Genomic DNA, 25,190 nt, shown 5'->3' on the forward strand with positions numbered 1-25,190 from the left:
CTTGTGTTACTCTGTTATAAGGTCATCACACAATATGATTGAGAAAACATATGATATGGTTGTTGATCTCCTAGAGTTTGATGAAAAGAGAATTCATTTACAAAAAATAATTATTGGTTATTTAGATATATATAAAAGCCAAAATTTTGGCTTATTCCCTCATGCCCTAGATAGAAAAAATAATTTGAAAAGTAAGAATGAATGGACCAAGCAATTAGATGATTTATTTTGTCTCAAAATGAACAAAGTTATCAATGAAAAAGGGCATGCATGGTGTGCTACAACTACTGAAGAAATGGTAAAGGTTCAGTTATTTTTTGATTCTTTGAAACAAGAATTCATTAATATTGACAATTAGGTGGAGTTTGTTATGCAAAAGCAACAAGATATTCTATAGTTTGATTGGCCAGATGACTCATTGTTTGACAAGTGGATGGTAGAAATAGCCCCTAATGAATAGTTTGAGGAAGTTGAAACTGACAGTGATAGGGTGCAAGGTGATGAGATCCAGATCATTGACACTGCCACTACACAAGGCCCACATGAGGAAGAAGATAAGAATGATCAGTCAATTTCAGTTGTAGGCCTAGATTCAAGGGATGCTAACAGAACTGAAGAAGAGGAAAAGGCAGAAGTTACTCCCATAGTACAAGACAAAGATGGTGAAAACCCATGAGTGGAGGATAACCTGCAATCATCAAAGAAAACTTCATCATTGGCTAGCTTAGGAGTTGTATATATGGAGGAATTAGAATAGCATCCAAATCAACGATATCAGAGGATGTAACAAAAAGGGACCCAACAAAAGGAATGTATGATTTAGAAATCTTTCAGTTACTCACTTTTTGTCATTTTGTAATAGGTGTATGTAGATACCTCTTGTCAAAGACACCTGTGAAATCTCTTAGCCTGAAGCTTGTTGCATCTCACATTATATGAGTGAGATTCCAGGGCTGAGAAGAGGGCCAATTTCTAATGCTTTTCGTCATACTTAGTCTGTTTTCTATCCAAGTAATTTGAACAAGCTTTATGATGTATTTTCTCTGTAAGTTTATGGGAATACATTAATACAGAATGATCTTTGTGTTTCTTCCTATGGTCATTTTTGAGTTTACTATAAAGTGTATACAATTTTCAAAGAAAATGAATACAAATTATGAGCTATCCCCATATCAGTTCTTTCTAAATTTTGTCTCCTTTTGGTTACCTAGTTATCTTGTGTTGTATGAGTAAAACTTGTGCAATTGAATGCAATCCTTTAGGTTTTATATCTTTTCATCACTGCTATTAGTTCAATGAATCGAGTAAATTCTTTGATCAATTCGATAAGGTTACTATAGTAATGAGAAGGATGTTGTGAATGATGGATTCCAGTAGGAACTACTAATAATATTTGTTGTAATGCAACAAATTAGATCTATAGATTTGTAGTGGACCTTGAACCCTATTGGATTTGAAACTGATCAAATTGATTCAGCTGGAAGAGAAATAGATCATAAATGGGTATCAAATGCAAAATTTACAATCAATTTTACTTTTTTTTCCTGATGATCTTCAAAGTTGGTCAATACTTGTTTGCATGAAATATTCTAGCCTTAGTTAGCCACTATTGCAAAGAATACCTACAGATCTACAGAAGATTTTATGACCAAATCTGTTATATGGGATGTATTATGTTTGAATGTCACAATTAGTTGTATGTTTATGGATTGAGGATGAGAATCAGAATGAAATTAAGATAGTTTTCATATAGCAACAGTCATTTTGAGTCATCCCTTAGGTATACCCACCTTGGTCTTGTAAATCCTAAAGAGAAGGAAACCATTCTTGGTTTTATTAATGTTGGATCCAAATGGTTTGCATGTGTAATTGAATATAGGAAATAGCTAATCCTTAGTTTGCATAAGTATTATTCTTTTGGTATTGAGGCTCTATATTGCTCAATAGTTTTAAAACTCCAACACCTGGCACCTTTTTTATTGTTATGTTTGGTTGATTGATACAGATAAGGAAGTTGGACTTCATATTGTTGATAAAATTTACAATCCACAGATGGAGGAATCTCTGCCTCCATAGACTTAAAGAAAAGTTCTTCTGAGTTGCTCTTGTCTTCAATAACATTATGCCATTTGAGAAAGAAATGCAAATTCTTCTCCATGTCTAGCCACAGTTTATCAAAAGTTTCTTGGTCTTTGATGTATAAAATATGCCATTTTGGAACATTGGTGGAATTGAGACTCCCTACTAGCTAGGTCATATAGTCCTCTAGATGAGGAATTTTCAAACAATTATTGACACTCTCCACTACATTATCAAGCCCTTTCATCTAGGTCTCAAAAAAAATTGAGAGACAGATAGATTTATATGCCAAAATTTAATCTTATCTCTAAAGGCTACTACAATGAAGATACCTATTATATCCTTGTTGGTTCACCAACTCTTAAGTTTCTTAACTGCCAATCAAGAGATGTCATCTATTTTCTTGGAAATTCTCCCCCATCATTCTGGTTTGACATGTCCCACAAATGCCATGGTACATTCTTCAAATTTGTGTTACAGGGAAATAGTTGTTTCCATAAGTGAAAGGTTAAAACAATCAAAGGAAAGGTCAAGTTTAGGTTGTAGATTAAGAGTTACCAAGTTAAGATCTCAGAGATGGAAAGAGAAGAAATGAGGCAATCCACAGAGGTCAAGAAGCTTCCATGTAGAGTGGGAGGGAATGAGAAGCTAGGTGGAAAAGGTTGGAATGCCAAATCCTATTTGACTATATCTATTTTTGGGGGGAGAATAATCATGATAGAGTTTGCCCCTACCTAACTTACCTTAAGGGAATATAATCCTTTAGTATTCAATGCTTCGTCAAGGAAGCCATGATCTTCATATAACCTTGTTGCCAAAATAAGAAAACCTGATGAAAATTGATCCTAGGACCTAGACCGTGGATTAAAACTAACAAAACAAAGACGAAAGCCTAAAAGCAAAAAGGAATATTCACCAAACACAAAGGGCAAGGAACAAAAAAGGAAAAATAAGGGAGGAGAGAAGGCAAAAAGGGCTTTATTTTGATTATGTTATTTATTAATAAATAAAGAAAAAAATTGTATATTGAGAAAATATATATTTAGCTTTTAATATTAAAAAAAATTCTATTTAAATTAATTTAATAGATGTTAGTTTTTTTAATGAAAATAAATTATTTAGAAATTATTTATTTAATTTTTCGTATAAAAAATAATCTTAAATTAAATATTATTATAATTTATTTATTTTAATGTGAAGATATTGTCATTGCATTTAGATTTTTTTATTTTATTTGATGAATACATATCTTTTTACACAAAAAATATAAGTTTCCAATTTTATATAATTAATTTTATTTATTTATCTATTATTTTATACAAAATTATTATGGATAAAATTAGTCTTTGAATATATCTCAACTCCGAAGATGTCTATTCTAGTAAATAGCACCCCGATAGGTTTTTTAGTATTTCTCGAGGTCTCAGACAAGCGCACCCAATCTCTCCATTCCTCTTTATTCTAATGGAAGATGTGTTAGGAAGGTCAATTTCTTGGGCTAAAACCCAAGGGGAAATTAAAGGGATTCCAATAACTAGTGACCATGATCCTACTACTCATCAACATTTTGTAGATCTACCATGTTATATGGAGAAAGATTGGTAAATGAGGCTTTAGCTTTTAAAACTATTTTAAATAAACACACTTAGGCATCAAGGCAAATGATTAACAAAGAAAAATAGGAAATCTTCTTCTTTAATACTAATACTAACACAGAACAACTAATATGGACTAGGCTTAATTTTAAAAAGAGCACTCTATCCTATAAATACTATGCCTTCCTCTAAACTCTGACCATAATATATCAAAGCTTTGGGAGCCTCTCGTAGAGAAACTAAAATAGAGAATGGTTGGTTGGAAAGGGAAGTGGCTATCCTCAGCAGGAAGGAAGACCTTGGTTCCTTTAGTCTTGTCAAATCGGCCTATTTATCAACTCTCACGTATGGATCTTCCTAGTAGTAAACTAAGTATCATTAATGGTTTCCTTAGGTCTTTTTTTTAGGCAAGGATGTGCAGAGAAAAAAAAGCTATCCCTCCTCTCTTCGGACCAAGTCTGTAGATCTAAAGAAGTAGGAGGGGCAGGCATAAAAAATATCAATGTTCAAGGGATAGATTTGGGAGCAAGGTTAATTTGGGGAATGATCAGATTCCCCAACCTAAAATGGATAAAAATATTGACTCGTAAATACCTTTCATCCCTAGCTCTAGCTAATTATTTTAGAAAGACATGTCCTCCTAAAGGATCTAGGTTCTAGAATTTCCTATTCAAATTCAAACATATTATACAGGATAATTTTTCATGAAATCTATGTTGACAATTGGTTGATGGAGATATGTATTTTTTGTCATTTATGGAAACACATGATGTACATGCTCATAGATGGAGATTGTATACATGTTGATGATGACATATATAACCTCAAAAGTAAGTATGGATTTTACAGAACAAAGATATTCGTGTTTTAATGAAATAGGGCAGTGGAATTGAAGGAAAGGATTTTTTTTTTACATAATAATTACTTGTCCAATTAGGGCCAACATCCTAGATGTTTACTCAAAGCTAGAAAAAGTGTATTGTGGTCTTATCCTACCTAGCAGCAATTTGTGTAAAGGCATCGTATTTATGCAAAGGACATCTTGTGAATTGAAGTGTGCTATCATGTAATTATGATGTTGAGAAATTGTATGCAAACTTTTGTGAAAGCAATATATGTGAAGTTTTGTAAAAGATATTTTGTGATCCGAGATCGAGCTAAAGATCAGAGATCAATTGAGGAAGAAGTTATAGTACTTATATTCAAAAGTCTGATTACTTGTTTGGGCAGTGAGCTTTTCTTGTAATTAGAAGTGCATGATTGGGTAGTAGGCTCATCTTGCATCTATTGTACTACAATTCCTAATAGGTTTGGAACAACTCCTAACAGGGTTGGAATCTCCTAACTAGGATTCAAAGTCTCCTAACAGGGATTCCTTATACTAAATTTTCTCATTAACTCCTAATAGGGTGCATCCTCTAACAAGGAAGTTATATATCAATATATTATCTATTGGGTATCATCCCCACTGGCATTTTCCCTTGGCCAGGGTTTCCCTAGTTAACAAAATATGGTGTTATGAATTATCTATGTGCATGGTTACTATTACTATTCAGCATTACTTTATTAATTTGTTATGTATGATTTAAAGTAAGAAATAATATTCATTTGGCAACTAAAGTTTGTAGATTATTGATTCGCCCCCCCCCTTGGCCAGGGTTTCCCTAGTTAACAAAATATGGTGTTATGAATTATCTATGTGCATGGTTACTATTACTATTCAGCATTACTTTAGTAATTTGTTGTGTATGATTTAAAGTAAGAAATAATATTCATTTGGCAACTAAAGTTTGTAGATTATTGATTCTCCCCCCCACCCCCCCCAAGTACTCCCTATTTCTAACAATTGGTATTAGAGAATAGCTACTCTAAAGAGGCTTAATAGCTTGAGTAAGATCCCTATGGATATGGAACAGTTGATGAAGAACCTTGAAGAGTCACTTGAACAAATTGATCTCTTACTGAAGAAAGAGATAAGTTGAAAGACAGATATGAAGACTCCAAAGTATACATTGGATAATTGAAGGAAAAGATTAAACATCTCAAATCTAAGCCTGAATCTACTGAATCTGAAACTAGTGATGATGATTATTTGAAGCTAAAGATAGAATACAAGATCTTGAAGCATGAATTGAAGATTACGAATCTAAAGTTGACTTTGAGAAATGATCCTAGCAAAGTTGAGTCTAATTTGAAAACTGAGAATGCAGATCTAAGAACAAGTCTAGCAAAGAATAAATCTAAATTTGAAACATGAAAGAAGATCATGAAGAACTTCATAAGTACAATACTATTATGAAAGGAAAATTAACTCAATGCAAGAAATAGCTTGAGAATCTTTGTTCTAGCAGAGAAAAGCTTGATGATTCAATGTTAATACAGAGACATACTTAAGATAAAACTAGTCTTAGTTATATGTTTAACATGACTATGAGGAAACCTAAGATTAGATCTTAACCGAAAGAAATGAAAACAAATCTGATGATAAGATTGAATCTAGCCAATCTTCTAACAAACCTAAAGAAGTTGGACAAAACAAGGAAGTTGTAATTTTGGATGAACCAAAGCAAGTGGAAGAAATTAGGTATAAATTTGGAGGTAAGTATTTTTCATGTAATATAAGTCATATAAAAAGAGATGTACAAATAATTCATTTAATCATGTTTATTATCATAATTGTCATTGTATGGGTCATAAAGCAATTCATTGTAGGAAACCTAAATATGATAATGATAGAAGGAATAGTGGAATGTCTAGAAATACTAACCCTGTAGATAGAAGAAGATCAAATGAAAGGACATCAAGAGAAGGAAGACCTTATGAATATAGAAGATAGATTGTGTGTCATAAGTGTCACAACTTTGGACATATAGCTCAGAATTTTCATGCACCTAATGATCAATAGAATCCTAGAAGTAGAACACCAGCATGTCAGTTATGCAACAACTTCAAACATACATCAAAGTATTGCAGAATGGACAAAAACTTCAAACATGGAATAATTGAAGAAACTTTAGAAACAGAAGGAGTGAAGGAAGAAATGTTGGAAATGAAAAAATGAACCATGAAAGGAACTTTAGAACTAACAAAGACAATGAGAAACAAAGGAATGTAGTCAATGAACTTTGAGAACTCAATGAGGCATTTGTAAAAGGATTGGACATCTCAAAAGATAGGTTAGATGATTGTGACATAGGAAGATTGAAGTCATTTATCGAGTTTGATTCAATTAAGTTGAATTAAGCTTCTTCATAGCACTAGAATTTGAAAACTTCATTCAAAGATTGAATTAGAGGTTGCGAAGTTGGGAAAAGGTGTATCGAGATAATTTTAGATGGTATCTAAGCTTGCTTTTAATTTGGAGCTTATCTAAACAAGTTACTTGTATTAAGAGTTACTGTTATTATAGAGAAAGTTAATTATGTAGTAGAAGATGAAAACTATGTTTTTGCAGAGAATTTCGTGAAGAAAAGTCTTGTGGAGCTTTGTCATGATGGAAGGAGGCTATGGAAAACCTCGAGTGGCATCTAAACATCGGATAGATGATCTAGAGTAGTTGATTATAGAATGTAATTGATAGATTTTTCATGTTTGCAAAGTATGCAATTAATGCATGTTCAAGTTAATGGAATAAATAGAGTATAGATTTGATTTTTACTTCATTGTGAATGCATCTCAAGTAGAAAGCACTCAGAAGTGACTTGTCAAGGCGATTTCAAAGCAAACCCTATTTTTGAAAAGAGGTATTTTATAGTTTTCACAAAATTTATTTGATAAAAGCTCATATTTAATAGAATCATGGATACATCATTAGTGCACAATGTTGACAATGAGGAAAGACCTAAGTTGAAAGTTATTTTCGTGAAACTTGTAGAAGGAAACCCTAACTTAGCATTATCCATTACTCCAAACAATGTAGTATATTTGGAAGATGTAGGAAGTTATCTTAATAGTAAATTTGAATCTATTGGGAGTGAATACATGAACAAGGATATGGAATTACTTTTTCAACCACAATATGACTATGAAACCCAGATTTGAACACTTGAAGGAATTAGACCTATTCAAATATCATATCTACAGAGAATTGGACACAGATGAGTGGACACAAATCATATTGAGCAGAATACATGATGAGAAACTATAGATGCCAGATAGTTTAGTTGATATTTCTGTCGAACATATTCATGAGGTAACTAGTCTTAGTAAACAAGGCAATGTAATTATAGGTGAGAAAATGGTTAAGAAGAAAGTTGAAAGTTATACCATAGTAGTCTACAATGGAAAGGCCATGGTGATTAGCACCATTAAGCAAGATGATGTAAGATTCCTAAGTAGAATTATTGCCTACTCTATATGTGCAAGCTCGAAGATTGATGAATTGTCAGTCAAATTCATCTATGCAGCCTATAAGATATGTATTAAGAAGGAACAAGTAAACCTCAGTAAAATTCTTGGAATGCAACTACTTGAGAACCTTGAAAAGATCAAAAGGACTAAGAATGGTGTGTTTAGATTTTAGTCACTAATTAATCACATATTTTTTCATGTACCTAAAAGATTTCCATATTTATCAATCACAAAGATAATGAGCAGTGATCGATGTACAATGAAGAAAATCACAGAAGTATGCAAAAGACATCCTGTAGATAAGATATTGGATAGTGGAAACCTAATAATGAGGACATTTCAAAATGAAATGAGATAGAGATTTAGAATTGCACCTACAATTGTAGATAGATTTAAATATGAAATTTGTGTTATGGTTGATACAGATTTTACTTATATACAAGCAGTAGAACCTCAAGAAACATTTCTTGATCCCTTAGGTTATGAATTAAGTGATGATATTGCAGTTGGATATATTGATTTGTTGTTGAAATTAGAGAAGGATAAAGCAGAATACAAATTTGGAACATATGATGAGATTACCCTGTTAGCTCATCAGGCATCCTTGGAGAAGGCTTCTCACAAGAAGATAGAAACTATTATGAAGAAAGCTTTATCAGAGGCCAGTATGACTAAGAGTGAGTCTGAGGCAGTCCGAAAAACCATGAAACAAGTCATATTGAATAACCAACCCTTGTTAGCATCTATTGCAAAGACATCTTTAGAATAGAGGATTCTATATGCAGCAATGTCAGATGTGCAACCAAGTAAACTGAAGAGAAAATTTGAGAGATTAGTGGAAGCAGTGACCACAAAGACTAAGAAGGTCAAGCAACAAGCCACTGAACTAGAAAAAGACAAAAGATATTGTTGAAAATTGTCAAGTCTAGCAATGAAGAAGAACAAGAACAAGTCAAAGAAGTAGAGAAAGTAACAAAGCAATTAGTAGGAATAGCTCAAAAACCCTGGAAGCTGAAGATAGAAAAGATAAACTCAGCTATTGCTATTGAGGGTAACCTTGTTCAAATGAACAAATTTTATGATTTATATAATAATTTTGAGAAAGATCATATTGATATATCTACTATGAGATACATTATAGAAAATACTCTAAAATTGAAGGATATTGAGGGCATAGTAAACCAGAAAGTCTATAATAGAATTATTGAGAAGAAGGTACCAACAAGAGAAGAAGATTTAGAACTTCAAAAGTCTATTCTAAGAACTTTTTGCAAGATTGATGATGAAGAAGAGATTAAGATATTATTGAATAATCTTGCACCTTATCTAAGAAATAAAGTGAAACCATTTTTGTTTATGGTGGGTGAGAAAGACAAGTTAAGAAGTGAGACTACGGCAGTAATAAGTTAGATGTTGGTAGAATCTAAGGCAACATCTCCACCAACACCCAAAACCTCGGAAGTCTCAGTGAGTAGTGACACTATGCAAATAGATTAGACCAATGTTACCATTAACATTGATGATACTAATCCATTTGAAGGTTTTGAACTTAATAAACCTAATACCAAGGATATTGAAGACAAACTAAGGCAAATTGAAGAGGAAAATAGATTACTAGAAGAAGAGAAAGTAAAGTAGAAAAGTCCAAGTAGAAATTACTTGAGGATGAGAAGAAAAGAAAGGAGGAGGAGGAAAAGAAAAGAATAGTAGAAGAAGAAATAAGAAAGAAAATGAAGACAAGAAGAAGAAATTCGAAGAGGAAGAGAAGAGAGAAAATGAAAGGAAAGAGAAAAGAAAGAAGAAGAAGAGAGAAGGGTCAAAGAGGCAACCAAGAAGCAAAGAGAGGATGACACTAAACCTTCTAGTTCACCTACTCCACTTTCACTTGCCATCCTAGCAACTAATGATGATGATCAAACTAATTTAATCTCATCCCTATCAAAACTTATTTAGAAGAATAGAATGGTGAAGAGCCTGGAGAAAACCTTGATGGAGGTTACTGATAGACTACATAGTAGTTTGGCAGTGCAACAAACAAAAGAAAATCCAAAACAAAGGGCATAAGCAATGCTAAAATCATTTGATGATGAATTTATCAATTTGTTAAATGTTGCACAAGCAAAGACACAAATTTCACATAATATTAACTTGTTTAGCACCATCTATCAAAATATAACGAATGATTTGATAAGTCTTGATACTTGTATCAAGGAACTTTGGAAGTGTCAACAGGATGGTAAGATATTGTACATTAAGTGTAATCTATCATATAAACTGACTAAAGACATTGGAAGTTGGATTGGAGGAAAGATGAGTGAGCTAGACCTCTATCTAGCCATATACAACATCCATATTGTAAGATTGATGCTTTTGAAGGACAAGTGCCTAGTATTCACAATGATATCAGGTAACTGGAACTTCAAAAGGAATAGATTTTGAAGAGAATATCATATTTTAGAGATTCTATTGCTCTAAAAGTATCTTTTGTTGAGAAAAAATTGGAGGAATGTGTCAAGGCCAAGGACACTTATTCTAACTTTTTGAATTCAAAGCTTAATGCAGTTGAGATTGCATCATATGCCTCATGTGCAATTCTCACCTCTGTTGAATCAACCAAGAAGACATGGACTAAAGGTATGGATAGTCTGGAAGAAAATTTTGATGATTGCATGAAGATCCTTGATCAGTTTAAGGAAAAAGGACATCTTTTTTTGATAGCAGAAGGAGACTTTTTGAACTATTTTTGACATTTTGACCTTTGTCATTGATGTCGAAGGGGGAGAAAATGTAAGAGAAAATTGTAAATCGGGTAAAGAGGAGAAAATAATATTGTAAAGTATATTGTAAGGGTAAGCATATGTAAGATGGACAAATTGTAATAAATGTAATGTTGTTGTATTATTATTTTTGTTAAGTTTTTGATACTTAGCCAATTTTCCCTAGTTTATTGCCATCGATGCCAAAGTGGGAGATTGTTGACAAATTGCTACTAGAGATATGTAATTATTGTCATTTATGGAAATACATGATGTACATGCTCATAGGAAACCTCAAAAGTAAAGATACTTAGCTTTTGGTACTCTAAAAATTGTCTAAGTATGAGTTTGGTATACAATAGTGTATTATTTTGTTTATAACTTGTTGATGTCATATTATGACTAGAGAAGTTAGATAGAGAGTGTATACATGTTAACGATGACATATATAACCTCAAAAGTCAGTACAGACTGTATGAAACAAAGATATTTGTGTTTTAATGAAACAAGGCAGTGGAATTGAAGGAACAAATTGTTTTTTTACAAAATAATTACTTGTCCAATTAGGGCCAACATCCTAGATGTTTACTCTAAGCTCGAAAAAGTGTATTGTGGTCTTAGTCAACCTAGAAGCAATTTGTGTAAAGGCATGGTATTTGTGCAAAGGACATCTTGCAAATTGAAGTGTGTTATCATGTAATTGTGATTTTGAGCAATTATATGCGAACTTTTGTGAAAGCAATATATGTATAGTTTTGTAAAAGCTATTTTCTGATCCAACGTGCCATCATGTAATTGTGATGTTGAGCAATTGTATGCAAAATTTTGTGAAAGCAATATATGTGAAGTTTTGTAAAAGCTATTTTGTGATCTGAGATCGAGATGAAGATCAAAGATTAGTTAAGAAAGAAGTTATGGTACCTATATTCTAGAAGTCTAATTACTTGTTTGGGCAATAAGCTCTTCTTGTAATTAGAAGTACATGTTTGGGCAATGGGATCATCTTGCATCTATTATACTACAACTCCTAATGAGGTTGGCACAACTCCTAACATGGTCGGAATCTCCTAACAGGGATTCAAAGTCTCCTAATAGGGACTTCTCATACTGAATTTTCTCATTGAATCCTAACAAGGTCCATCCTCTAACAAGAAACTTATATATCAGTATATTATCTAGTGGGTATCATCCCCATCGAGGTTTTCCCTTGGCTAGGGTTTCCCTAGTTAACAAAATATGGTGTTATGAGTTATCTGTGTGCATGGTTACTGTTATTATTCAGCATTAATTTATTACTTTGTTATGTATGGTTTAAAGTAAGAAATAATATCCAGTTGGTGACTAAAGTTTGTAGACTACTGATTCAAACCCCGCCCTCAGTTATCCCTATTTCTAACAATCTAGGGGACGGTAGGGATGCTTTATTTTGGACAAACTCATGGGGAAGTTATAAGGGCCTTGATCTTTATCCTTCCCTCCATCTACCCAAATCCTATTTGAAAATAAAATGGTCTAAGGTTAGGGATTATGTGACTTTTGAGGACAACGAGATGAGCTGGAAATGGAAAGATTTTGATTTTGAGGATATTCTGCTAGAATATAAAAATCTCCTACAATCAATTCTTTGTTCGAGGAAATTTTCCTTCAAAAGAGGTAAGGATTATCTCATCTAGGCTAGAAGTAATAATCGGGAGTATACTTCTAAACTAGGTTACAAATTTTCAAAATCACATCAAGGTTTTTCTAAAAGCATTCTTCCTCTAAGATTTTGTTGGGATAAGTTTTGTCTTCCTAAGGAAAGATTATTTTCTTGGATAGTCCTCCACCAAAGGACCCTCATTTTAAAAGATTAAGGAAGCTTGGACTTTAGGGTCCAACTATATGTCCATTATCTAAAGCTAGGGAAGAAATTGCAGATCATCTCTTCCTTCATTGCCCTTATTCAACTATTTTTTGGCAATGTATTTGCTCTCAATTAGGCCTGGTGATAGCCTTCCCTAACTCCATACTCAGTATGTTGATGTCTTGACCTCTATTAAGGTCTAATAGTATCTTTTATAGGCTTTGGATAGAGGAATAGAAGAATTTTTCAAGATAGCAAGATGTCGGTTAATCAACTTATTAATAAAATAGAAATTTTACTTATATAGTTAACAAAGAATAGATTTCTTAATTGTAACATCAAACAAGCTAGGATGACTTATCAGGATGAAAAAATGTGTGGACAATGGATTGGGTTAAAAATCTCGACCTTTCTGGGAAAAGGGGTTTATGAAGTTAAATCTTCAAGAGAAGAATGTGTATTGAAAATTCCAAAAAAGGGATGGTTCAAGTTAAATCTTGATGGAGGTACAGGAGGCAACCCAGGTAAATCTGGCATGGGATGTTGCATTCACAATGGCAAAGGAGAAGAAATTTCCAATATAGCAAGGTACATTGGAGAAGGTACTAATAACTCGGCAAAGATTTCCACTTTAGTAGAAGGATTGTTGTTATGAAAACATTTGGGAATAAATAAGTTAGAAATAGAAGGAGACTTGGCCATTATTATAAATGCTCTTAAGAAAGGAGCTCTTTCTAACTAGAAGCTAGATGCAAAACTCTTGATGCCTTTAGAACTATACAAAGTCTTCAACAAAATAATAATTAACCACATTTATCAGTAAGGGAATAAGAAAGTAGACGAGCTAGCTAATATAGGTATTGATAAACAAGTTAACTTAAGTATTAATCTTCACTTCAATCCCCTATAGTAATTATTCTCTGAAATAGAATTAATGATAACTTGGCATACTTTTGATATCCTCATAAGTGTTTAAATTATTTTCCTTCTTTCATTAATTGATTCCCTTTGAAAGCTTTTCAATCACTTTCTTATGTTTAATTTGTGTTTGTTTCTATTTTTAATTGAAAATTTGTTGTTTGTTTGATGTCTATTATTTTAGGATCTCAATGTCTTTAGTAGATTTATGTCTTTTTTAGGAATCTCTAACCTCCTAACAAGTAGTATAGATTTTTGTTAGATGTTTATTTGTGTTATTTCAGATCACACAATCAGAAGGGGTAACTAAGGAATTAAGGAATCTCAAATGGTTTTGATGGGAAAGGGCAATACTAACAAACTAACGTTCATCTTTGTCCTCTCAATATCCATTAAGTGGGGTTGTATAACGATTTTTTCTTAATATATGACTTCGGCCTCTTGCTTATCAAAAATTCTATTAATGAAATTTCTATCAAGGTTTTTTTAATTAATTAAGTGCATGATGCTTATTTTTTATGAAAATAAAAATATTGAAAAAATATTTATTTATTTTTTAATAATAATAAAAAGTAATCTTAACTTTAGTAAACTAAACTTATTTAAATTAATTAAATAGATGATAATTATTTTTTATTAGAATAAAACTTTAGAGAAAGTATTATTTCTTAATATAAAAAGTAATCTTAAATTTACTATTTAAAGTTTTTAAGACATTATTAAAAAAAATTCTTTAAATGTCATCATTACATTTATATTTTCTATATTTTATTCACTCAAGAATATTATTTCTTTAAATTAATAAAAAGAAAAAATTGTAATCATTATTTAAATTAATTTTAAAAATTTACTTAATTGCTAAAAGAATAATTAAATTAAGAAGAAATAAACTTGTTATACTATAATTTATGAAAAAAAGTTAATTAATAATTATTATTTTACTCATTAAAAATAGATAAGAAGAGTTTTTTTTAATAAAATTAAAAATATATAATGTTGGACATCGCTTTCTTAACATGAACATATTTTTTGACCATCACAAAATAGTTTTACAAGTTTCTAAAGTTTGTTTTGTGACTTTTAAAGTAGTTCCACAACGTGAGACAAATTTTCTACACAAAAAGTATAAGGGCAATCCCACTACAAAAGCCTATTGGCTAAAAATGTAGATTTGAAGTAAACCCAAGACATAATAGGAGGTCTCCAGTAGTTTTCATATTACTTAAAGATTCTTTTTATTTGCATGTTGTGATGTATAGTTCATTATTTTATTAAATATTTTTTAAATTTAATCTAATTTATATTATATTAAAATATATAAATAGGGTAAGTGCACCAAGTTGTGGTGCCAAAAGGGGGGTATAAGTGGACATCTTTTTCTAAAATCAGCAATTTTTAAATTTCAACAAGAATTTGAAGATAGTTACGCTCAAAATTTTAAGATATGACAAAAACAAAAATAGTAGTCTTTTGAATCTAGTTTCTAAACTACTAATTTTTTTTCAAAATGGTTTAGTTTTAGGTCCTTAAAAAAGGAGGTCTTTGAAAGTGGTATTGTTTATTCCAAAAAAACATAACACAGTACAAAGTGTGCCCCCCCTAAAATTTTAACTTTTTTGGGAAATTCTTTAATTGCTATAGTCAAAAGTTGCCTAACACTATGTAGTTTATCCTAGATTTTTCGGGTAATTTTACAATGTGTATTTTTTTTTTTGAATTTTTTAATTAGACACATCCCAAAAATGTGAAATGTCTTTGTGCTCCCCTAGAAATGATTTGAAACTAATCTAAAATCAAAACTTCTTTTTTTCAAAGTGTGTAGAATGGAGTCTAGTTTCTAAATAACTAAGTTGTTGCAAAATTCGATGAACGAGCTAAAATCTATAGGCCAATCAGTACATGTTGGTTTTTGACAAAAAAAATGGACATACATTAAAAAGAAATTATGGATGAAAGGCTTGAAATAGTTCAAATAAAAAATAAATTATATGGTTATATAGCTAACACAGACACCTACAATATCATGTAACCTAATTTTATCGATGTTCAACCACGAGGAAACTTGAAGGAGAGCACACAAGAAAATCAATCATTTTTGTATGTTTGCAGCAAAACACGTCTCAGACTGGTTTACAAACTCCAAACCTTTGGGTTGGATCCTTAACGCAAAACCAAACCTTAGGCTTGGTAGAATGCAAACCTTTGAATAGTGTGTGTGTCCTATAGCATGTGTGTGCTATAGCGCGCATGTGCTATTTAAATTTTTTTAAATTTAAGTCAATAGTGCGTGCGCACTTTATTAAAAAAAAATGTTTTGAAAACTGCGTATGTGCTATAGTGCGTACACACTATAGCATGCATGCGCTATGGCTTGGGTATCCCAAGCCATAGTGCATGCACGCTATTGCAAGTATGCACTTTTCAAAACTAGAAAAAAAAAAAAAAGATGTCATCTTTTTGGCACCACAACTCGGTGCACTTACCCTATATATATAGGTAAGAGTCTACAACACAATGGTAATTTGAGAGTCTCTCATCTAGGAAGCCTTGGGTTCTAGTCTACTCAAGCTTGACGTATAATCATAATTATATCTAAACTTTGGCCCATTAATATTTAATATTTAAATGATAATCATATATTAATTATTGTTAAGTAAAATATGTATTTTCTATTATAAGTATAAATATGTATTCAATGAATATGTATATGATATTATGAGACATATCTCATGTACATAATTGTCTCATTAGTTATTACAAATAATATTTTCTTAATGTATTATCATGATTAAAATATGTGATAATAATTTTTACATGTATAATAATATGTGTATAATATATCTAATACACACGTGTGTGACGCACGCGCACACACTATTATTGATAATACTAAGTCTCCCATATTATAATAGCGTACGATAGATATCACATGTTTAAGGCTAATAGGCCATTCAAACATTTGATTTCATCTATTGGAATCATTTGATCAAAACTACAATCATTAACAAACCCTCTTAGCTAGGGAGGATGGTTTCTATCCAAAGAAACAATACAGTGTACACCTATTATCTTATGGTAACATCAGGAGTATGGTATGCCCAAGAATATCAACCATGTCATATATTCACCATACTCATATCTTTTCTTGGCATGCACACTGACATCACGTCTCAAGATGTCTACCAGAGAAGATATCTAACATAGATCTTCATTATTTATATGTTACCTTATGGTATCATCAAAGTATGATATATACAAGAATATCATCAAGTCATGGAAAATATCTACACATGGTGTCTCCAATACCATGTCTTATAGTATACATTGTGGTCATATCTCAGTAATGTAACTTCAAAGGTTACATAAGAGATATGTAATATCATGATCTCTATGGACATCAACCAAATGATATTAATCATATAGTAGGTTAAAAAATTGTTAAGATCATCACCTTAAAATAGTAACCACAAGTAAACTTATTGAAAGAATGTCATATCTCAAGAAGTTTTCACGAGATCATGTAATAACTCACATGACGTCCACCATGAACCATATTAGAGGATGGGTCCACCATGGATATTCCTAGAGGGTGGAACTAAGGGTTTTCACCTGAAATTTTTCTCTCACAAAGAAGGATGTATTAAGATACATCTCATGAAATCACTAATGTTGAGTTTCCCTCTCCATAAGGGGTTTGATCGATAACTCAAAGTATGTCTTCAACATTGTGCAAACTTCACTTTGGTTGAAGGCCTTGGAGAAAATATTGAGGTTGTCAAATCTTTGGTGATAATGTACTCTTACATAATAGAATTTTGGGTATTCATCTACGGTTTAGGTATTTGCATAATGGCCTTTTACTAAAGGGATCAATCAAAAAAATTGGAGGTTCAATTTTTGGAGGAATTTCCTCCTCCAAAAAAGTGTAGCCCGCTATTGCGGGTTCATCCATTTACACATGTGAAACGTCATCACATGAATCATATTCATTTGATTGTTGAAATTTCTTGATCACTAGAGAATCTATCTTGAAATGGTCTACTCCCTCTGAATCAATATGACCAAGATCCTCAAAATTCAACTCAAGAAAATCTTCTATATGCTCCCTCTATCATAGAAGCATACCTTGATTCACGATAACATGAGATAATGTACTAAATTGTGGAGTTATCCTCAAGCTTGGCAACAACAAACATTCACGATAAAGTAGTTCCCTTCTAAAACTCCATGTTCATACCAAGTTTACCTCTAATGGATGTATCCCACTCCCTCTAAATGTTATCTCCTCTTTGGAAAAAAAAAAAAAAAAAATCATTCATTAACTATGTCCCACGAATGTAAGCATCAATTTCTTTTTCATAAATGAGTTCCTAATTGTACACATGAATTTCAAATCAATTTAATTGTATGAATAAACAAATACATATGAACATTATGTAACACTTATCTTTTCTTATGTGTTTTCTCTATTTTCTGTGTGGGATAAGACAACAATTTTTCTACACCTTAAAGAAGATGCATTACAAAGGCTGACACCTTGTTAGTTGGTGTTTTGTCACCAATTTTGAACTTGAAAATACAATCTTCTTGATGGCCTTTTTTTTGGTTCTCTTGTTTTCTCCTCTGATTTATATTGGAAAGGATTTGTAAAGTTTGTTTTTTTTAAAGACTTGGGTTTAGATAAAAAACAGGCAAGTTAGCTCACCAGTTTTATAATAGTCTTGAACTAGTATGAAGTGCTTCTGAACCATGTTATACCATTTGAACAAGTTCAGAAGTTTAGAGGTTCAGTTCAAAGTTCAAGTTTGGAATGCAGTTCAGTGCTTCAAAGATTCAAGTTTATATTGACTCCTTCATTGATTAAGATCTCGAAGTTCATATGCTTAGAGGTGCACGTCATTGTTCAGTTTTTAGGTTCAAGGTTAAAGATTTTCCCGTTCAGAGGTTCAATGTAGAAGTAATGGTTTGAGGATCATCATTCAAGTTTAGATCCCAGTTGCTTTCAATTTCAGTTAAATTTCAAAAGCTTAAGGCTCAAAATTCATAGATCTAGTCATATATGGGTATGATGGATGTTCTGATTATAAAAGTTGTTCACAATTTTTCTAAGACATCGAAGATGATCATGGAAAAAATAATGCATTCCCTTCAAAATCATTGCAACAAAGAGACATCATGTAGGTTCATAGTGGAAAACTCGATCACAAATGTCATGGAGGCCAACTTGATAACACGCATGCAAAGCCTTCAAAACAAAGATGTACTTTTACATCTGGTATCTATATTATTGGCACTCTTTGGTTAATTATTGATGGGAACCGAACAGAATGTTTAGCAGGAAGAAGATCATTTCCAAGGCCTTGTTGACTTGGTCGTGTCCACCATTGCCATCATGGAAGTAGTTCCAGAACATGAAAATGCACCCTGAGGCATTATAAATTAAATGTGATGATGGGATATCAGAAACCACATTCTCAAACCCCTATTAAAAGTACTCACATAGTTACAATGGTCATCTTACATTCAAACTTGAGCATAGGATGTTTGGAGGAACCTATGGTTATGAAGAAGGGTGTGACAATCATCTCAGATCATCAAATGATAAAAGAGATACCGCCAGGCATCATGGTTGTGCAGATGTGAATACATCGAGAACCCATACAAACTTTTAAAATAATGCTTGAACCTATCACTCAAAATCCCAAATGGAGCAACTCGAGCCATCTCATGCCTACACCTACACAGGATTGTGGCTATTGGTCCATCAATAAAGGAAGGATAATTGTGATGATAAAAAACCTCACATTTGAGCAGTGGGGCAAAGATGAATATAAGTGAATCCCCAAGGCCACACCCACAAGGCTCACCTCATCTCAAGATGGCCCACATGTGTATAGTATATGTTGAATTTCTCTCTCATGGTGGTTGAAGTTAATGGTGTTGAGCCACGAATACAGATATAATGCAAAAGCACATGATCCATCTGACAGATGTCCAAAGATATGTATTCAATATAATGTTTAAAGTCCATTTTGCTAATGGTCTAGATAGCATTAAAAGGAGAGGTGGTTTTTGAGCTCAATCTAAAGAATATGTACAAACCATCGGAGTGAATGTCAATCGGACTTAGTTCACATGGCGGTCCACAGCTAGAGTGTAGATCCATATGGCATGAATTTTGGATCGAAATGGCAAAGAGAAGAAAATTCCTCCAAACCACATGGCTACAACCAAGACATGCACCCGAACTCAATATGTGGAGGAAAATTATGAAGTGTTTGACGAATTAACAACGCTATTAGAAGTGGTATGAAAGGTATAATAATATCAAGAATTCTAGTCAAGAAATCTCTATTTCCACGGAGAGTGAGGAAGAAATCGAAGATTAAAGAAGCAACACCATTCAACACTCTCGCTCTTGAAGTACATTTTTTTGTCAGAAGTTGTAGAATCATCGACAAGCTCAACCATGGGAGTCGAGTTTGAGGCCTATTTCATAGTAGAAAGGATGACATCAACATTCCAAATACTGGAATTCACTAATTTTCATGATCAGTCATCTTCTGATATCCCATTAGCACATTTAATTTCTAATGCCTCATGGTGCATTTTCATGTTCTAAAACTACTTCCATGATGGCAATCGTGGACACGACCATGTCAATGAGGCCTTGGAAATGATCTTCTTCCTACTAAACATTCTGTTAGGTTCCCACCAATAATTAACCAAAGAGTACTAACAATATAGATACCAGATGTAAAAGTACATCTTTGTTTTGAAGGTTTTGCATGCATGTGTGTTATCGAGTTGGCCTCCATGACATTTTTCATTGGGTTTTCCACTATGAACCCATATGATATCTCTCTGTTGCAATGGTTTTGAAGGGAATGCATTATTTGTTCGATGATCATCTTCGATGTCTTAGAAATATTGTCAACAAATTTTATAATCAAAACATCCATCATACCCATATATGACTGGATCTATGAATTTTGAGCCTTGATCTTTTGAACTTTAACTGAAACTAAAACCAACTGGGATCTGAACTTGAATGATGATCCTCGAACTATTACTTCTACATTGAACCTCTGAATGGGAAAATCTTTAACCTTGAACCTAAAAACTGAACAATGGTGTGCACCTCTGAGCATATGAACTTCAAGATCTTAATCAATGATGGAGTCAATATAAACCTAAATCCTTGAAGCATTGAACTACATTCCAAAATTGAACTTTGAACTGGACCTCTAAACTTTTGAACTAGTTCAAATGGTACAATGGCGTTCAGAAGCACTTCATACTAGTTCAAGATTGTTATAAAACTAGTGAGCTAACCTACCTTTTTGTCTGAACCCAAGTCTTTAAAAAAGCAAATTTTACAAAGCCTTTCCAATATAAATCAAAGGAGAAAACAAGAGAACCAAGAAAAAGGCCATCAGGAAGCTTTTATTTTCAAGTTCAAAATTGGTGTCAAAAGAACAACTAACATTGGCTCTAACTGGGGAGTATGTGCATGAAAGGGGCATAAAGAAATCAACATTTATGGTCAAAAGAATAGTGCCTTATCTGTTGGGCAATAGAGTCAAAGCACATGACAAGAAAGAGGGGTTGTTTGCGGGGAGAGCAAGGCAACTACTAAAAATGTAACTAACAACAAAACAACAACAAACTAAAACAAGGAAAGCTAAACTACGCACAACAAAAAATTGCAGAGCAAAAGCATATTTACAAACATATACATAGGAAGGAAGAGCCTATCACAACACTAGAAATATGGAGCACTTACATGAAGCCATCAACGACCTAAGAAAAATAAGAGCCTTTCTGGGTTAGCCAGTTGCATTTCAAAGCAAGATCCACATACCATATTTGTTTGGCAAGCTCTACATGACAAGAGTTCTGATTAATCATGTGCATGAATTTGAGAAAGTGATAGTCATATCCAAACAACCATGACTCATCATAAATTTCAAGCTACACTATCTCATCATTATTTTGAGTGAAGTAATTTGTATCACAAACAACTACATCTTTCTCTTGGGACAAAAAAGCAAAACCGTGGATGAGGAAGGTATTGGAAAAGAACCTCATAGAAGCATTCAAACCAAATCTTGGAGCTAGGCCTGCTGAAATCCCATCCCTTATAAGTCCATCAACAACTTTATTTTTAAAATAGAATGCCTCCAACATTTGGTGTTGAGACCACTTCTCTTGAGTTGGGGTGAGATCAAACAAGAAATCCTCATTTTAAATCTTCTCATCAAATGCACAAACTCTAAATTTTGGTTCATCAATTACCACATTATGAATAGCATTGGGCTTAATAAAGAAAGCATCATGATCATTGTATTTGGAAACTTAAGGCATCAAACTTAAGGCATCATTTACCTCAATTGTGCATAGGTTGCCATGTACCTCAATGATCCTTTGGACATCACCCACTATGCTATCTTTAGTTGTCTCAAGAAGCCATGGATTATTCATTAAGGGAGCTTCTAATTGGCTATCATGCTTTGGACTAGTCGTAGCTTCTTTGCTTTGCTAATATATGTTTATACTGTTAGAACTTCCAATATGACCTTCTTCTTCTTCATTGCTATCACATAGATCACAAGAAATTAAGAGAGGATTATCCCTAATTTCAAAGTCCTCAATGTATTCAGTAGGAGAGTAAAATGCATTCATGTTGCTCTAAATAATATCATCATCTATATTCTTTAATTAATTCAGTATTGTTGTCATATAAGCCATATTCTTGTTTTGACGTGCAAAAGAAAAATCAGAAATCATAGTTTCTTCATGCATGTTACAAATTGAACTATCCTTAGGACATATGGTCAAAAGCAATGGTTTTTCAAAACTACTTTCAATGACCATAGGATCAAACTCGGTATAAGAAACTTCCTCTTTTGAAATGAGATAAAAATCTTCATAAGGCGAAAATACAGGTTGAAAATCATGAGTCTTCACCTCTTTATTGTCACTTACCAACAATTCCTCTATGACATGAGGTTCTTCTTTAACATGTAGCTCCTCTTGTTGAGCTTGTTGATGATTCTACAACTTCTGACAAAAAACAATGTTCTTAAGGAGCTAGAGTGTTAAATGGTGTTGCTTCTTTAATCTCTAATTTTTTCCTCAAATTCTATGTAGAAATAGAGATTTTTTTACCAGAATTCTTGATATTATTATACCTTTCTTACACACTCCAACAACACAGCAAATTGTTGATCTTCTATAAGGTTTAACTTGTTCTTTTTGGCTTCACAAATGCTTCCTTTGAAAGCATCCCAAAAATTTTGGAGCACTAGCTATAAGGTTTAACTTGTTCTTTTTAGCTTCACAAATGCTTCCTTTGAAAGCATCCCAAAAATTTTGGAGCACTAGCTCTTTTTAAAAATTTATCCCCTTAGTAGTAGGTCTCTTTCAAGGTTGTTCCCTTGAGCCAATTTCTTGATCACTCATGACTGTATAGTTGCAAGAAATATAGTTAGAGGAAATCACTAGAACTTCTTCCTCCACAACTTCCAATTCTTTTTCAAGTTGTTGTACCTTCCTCTTCGATGCGTCCAAATATTTCAACTTATGGTATCTAACACAAAGATTTCTCCACAATAGAGAAGATATGTGATCATCTTCCATGCTTGTATTATTCCTAATGGCTCGAGATATGCTTTCCTTATAGCCATCCACAAACTCACGCAACAATTTATCATCCATTTGATAAAGTTCCATGAGAGACTAGGCCTTGGCCTTCTCATGACTTTCACATTCAACATGGTCTTTACACAGAGTTGCCAATCTCCTGCACACAAAGATAATCATAAAATAGAGGAAACAATTGTTAGGCACTAAATCTTCAATTTGATTCCCCAACAGAGTTGCCAAAAATTTGTTGGTAAACAGATTTGTCTTCGCACAATAAACCACTTGGTTTAACTCTTCAAACCCAAAACCAATGCAAAGACAAAACAAAACCAACAGTTGGGTCACATTGCAATGAGTTTGTGCAAGCACCCTCTAAATTTTATAGGGTACAACTCCCTGATTAGATATACAAGGAATGAGTTTAACATATGCTTTTAACTTGAATGTGAAGGTTACCCGCACTATTCTTGGATAAGGGGCAAATAACTAATACCTACTTCAAAACACTTTACAGTCAAAGTAAAGGCACCCAATCATCTACTCTATTATGAACTAAGAACATCAAAGAAATCATGAAGCCAAATCAATGATACACTTGCAGCTCCTGAACGAAATTGATAAACAAGGAAATAAAGATCTTAGAATACTCAATGATTCACACCATAACCATGAAATGAAGAATTAAAACACAGTCTCAATACCCTTCAAGATATCTTTTCAATTCAAAAATAGATATATCTCAAAATATCATGTACAATTTCATCATTTAGAGAAACCAAAAGCAACAAAAACTAATGTTTTATCTTTCCATTTCTTTTCCTTCCTAACATACAATCCAATAAAGTCAGAAAATGAAAAATGACTCCTCTTGTCATGCAACACCTCCATCTATAGAAAAGTGGAACCCTTTCTCCTACTTGCTAAGGCATATTTAATATCTATCATTCCCCTAACATTTCGGTTATTAGCATTACAGTTTCTTGGTAAGGTCTTCTTTTATCTTCTTTTCGATGGTTATATCCTTGGGGAACTTGAATACCACTTCCACATTAAAATTGGAAACCATTGACAAAATGCTCCCTTGCCCAATCAGATTTGTTTTACAATATGTGCACCTATTGGGGAACTCGATGTCTACTAATGAAAGCTAAATTTGGTGTCCATCTCATGACAATTGGTATAACTCATCATGATGTGTCAGGTCTGCATATTAGACATGTGCCCTTCATATATTGTTACCAAGACTACAAGGAATGTCTTGAGAACTAACCAATACATGTGGATCCATTAAACATGTGGCTTCAATACCTTCATATCCGACCTTTTGAAGTTTTGCAGATAAGTTGAATAGTGTGCATTTACTGCACATGGAAGCCATTGGCATTCAGTAATATATTTCACATGCACTATCTGTACTCCCAACCGCAACATTTAGTCAAGTTGCCACTATTTATATACAGCACGAGACACACTCCTCTGGCTCCTATGGATACACTGCCACCGTGAGCGCTTGTCTTATTGAAGAAAACTTGCGATGACCCCTTCGATGTTCCTGTGATGCTTTCTTCACATCAATAGCCCTTCGTCCAATCTGATGAATTCGAGTATATGTAATGTTGATTTCATCCTTTCTACTGTGAAACAGACCTTAAACTCGACTCCCATCGTACCTGAAAGCCACGACCCTATGCACCTTTCCAACTACTTCTAATAGTGTTGACAATTCGTCAAACACTTCATAGTATTCAATACAATGTCTAATGTCCATTTCAGTAATGGTGTGGATAGCATTAAAAGGAGAGGTGGTTTTCGAGCTCAATCTAAAGAATATGTGAAAACCAACGAAGTGAAGGTCAATCGGACTTAGTTCACATGGTGGTACACAGCTAAAGCATGAATCCATATGGCATGAATTTTGGATCGAAATGGCAAAGAGAAGAAAATTCCTCTGAACCACATGGCTACAACCAAGACATGCACCCGAAGCCAATATGTGAAGGA

At 32.9% G+C, this 25,190-nt stretch overlaps 1 pseudogene; it reads right to left on the reverse strand.

Annotated features, from left to right (window-relative positions):
• The window catches only part of LOC149536956 (actin-depolymerizing factor 7-like), a 60,686-nt pseudogene extending 35,729 nt beyond the window's left edge, over nt 1-24,957 (reverse strand).
• Between the last annotated feature and the right edge of the window lie 233 nt (nt 24,958-25,190).

The sequence above is a fragment of the Cupressus sempervirens genome, chromosome 10 (assembly GCF_028749045.1).
Source record: "Cupressus sempervirens isolate cs-2001-9-10 chromosome 10, ASM2874904v1, whole genome shotgun sequence".
Taxonomy (NCBI): Eukaryota; Viridiplantae; Streptophyta; class Pinopsida; order Cupressales; family Cupressaceae; genus Cupressus; species Cupressus sempervirens.